This window comes from Syngnathoides biaculeatus, chromosome 15 (genome assembly GCF_019802595.1).
Source record: "Syngnathoides biaculeatus isolate LvHL_M chromosome 15, ASM1980259v1, whole genome shotgun sequence".
Classification (NCBI taxonomy): Eukaryota; Metazoa; Chordata; class Actinopteri; order Syngnathiformes; family Syngnathidae; genus Syngnathoides; species Syngnathoides biaculeatus.
Genome location: NC_084654.1, coordinates 3965453 through 3967450, shown reverse-complemented (window position 1 = coordinate 3967450; position 1998 = coordinate 3965453).

The window sequence follows — 1998 nt, the reverse complement described above, 5'->3', positions numbered from 1 at the left end:
TTTCTCTCTGTTTACAGCTTCTGACACTTTTTCGACCTGTACTCCAGATTCCACTTTTCCTTCCAAATCCCTCCCTCCCACACTTGTTTTTACCTGTGAGCCCATTCTTTTTTCAGATCCATATTTAACACCAGATTTGGATCCATTTTCATATTTGCTTGAACTTCCAGGTCTATTATTTCTGTGTATCCCAGTCATGCTGTTAGCCTCAACCATGCTTCTACTTCCACTGATTAACCTTGATCCACAACTTGGCTTGCTTTCAGCTAATCCTAGGCATATATTCCCATTGTCACTTTTAGAAACCATACCTCCGCCAATAGTATCTGAGCCTACTTTTGAACCAGCTCTATTCCTACCCACTGCACCAGTCCCCATTCTTGGGGCAGCACTTGGTGAAGGTGAAGGTGAAGGTGAAGGTGAAGGCTGGGGAAGTAAAAGAGGGGTTGTGTCTAAAACCTGCTCATGTTCTAAAAAGACTGAGTTTCTTTCTGAACGTAGAGGAACCGGTTCACCATACCCAAATGTCCCAAAACTCGTTTCCTTCCGCTCCCTTTCTCTTGCTCTCTCTCTTTCCAGTCTCCCTCTTTCCCTCTCCCTTTCCCACTCTCGCTGTGCCCACCCTCTCTCCATCTCCCTCTCTCTTTCCCTTTCCCACTCACGCTCTCGCTCACCACATCCCCAGCCACCCTGCTCCCTCAGGTCCTGCTCAAGATCATGAGCAGACAGCTGGACCAATGGGGCTCGGTAGGGGGAACGTCTGAGTTCATGTGGTGGTGACATCCTTAGGCTCTGGCTTTGGGAGTAATGTCTCGGGTGAATCATATGAGGAGGTGAACATCGCAAACTTTGAGATTGACTTTGGCGAGGTTTGGCAGGTGAGAAGAAGACTGGAGTATGGTAACCAGATGAGAGAGGCGAGCCAGAGAAGGGGGATATCAGTGGAGATGTAAGCGAAGAAGATGGCCCTCCAGGGTGAGAATAGTGTACAGGGTTCAAACATCCCCCTCCTTGAGTCAGCATTTCATTTGTAGTGATGTCCAAACATTCCAGATGTTTCGGAGGTGTGATAACTTTCCAGGAGTGACGGCCATCTCTACTCTTATTGCTGTCCCCGTGATTACGATGATAGTGATGGTGGTGCTTCTTGGATGATGAAGACACACCTGGTGCTGAGATGGACGATACAGCTGGAGAAACCGAGCGAGTGAAATGACCAGGTGAAGGGCAGCCACCGCCATCTGTATCCTGAACGCCGAGTTTCAGTGAATCATAGATGGTCCGTTCATCAAGGCGGCGAACAAATGACGGGTTTGGAGTTAGAGAGCAGGGCTGGGAGTCAAACATTTCAGCTGGGGGTCTGCTAACCCTAAGAGAGCCACTTGCAGAGTAGCTGAAACTCTCTTCACCTCCATTATCTTGTCGCATTGATGCTCTGGGGTGGTGATGATGGTGGTGGCGGCTGTCAATTTGTTGATTGATGCACATGGTATCATAGATGGAGCGTTGTGGTACATAGCCATCACCGTATCCCCCTTCCATCTTCACATTTTGACCTCTCACTCCTCTTACCCCAACTGCATGTTTCTCCAGGCAACATGAGCTCTTCCTGAAACAGCCTGGGCGGCTAAGTGGTTTGCCCATGTTTTGTTGGTAGGTAGACGGTGGGAAGGGTAGATGGGAGACACGGGGAAAGTTTGAAGCGTCAATTGTGAAGTCTTTTGTTGAACTAAATTTGAAGATTGTTGATTTTATAAACTGCAGTATGCACAACAGCGAGCAGAAGACAAACCAGACAGTTTGACTACAACAGATTTAAAGATATTTTTTAAATTGTCTTTCAGTAAAAACTGAAAAATTATGTTTCATTCTATGCTGATAGGGAAAAATAGATCTTTTTAATAATTAAGTTGCTCAAAAAGTTAAGTTAAAACGACTTCTGTGACTTGTAACATGTCTCAAAGAAGTTCAGATGTTAAGTAATTTTGTTAAAAAAAT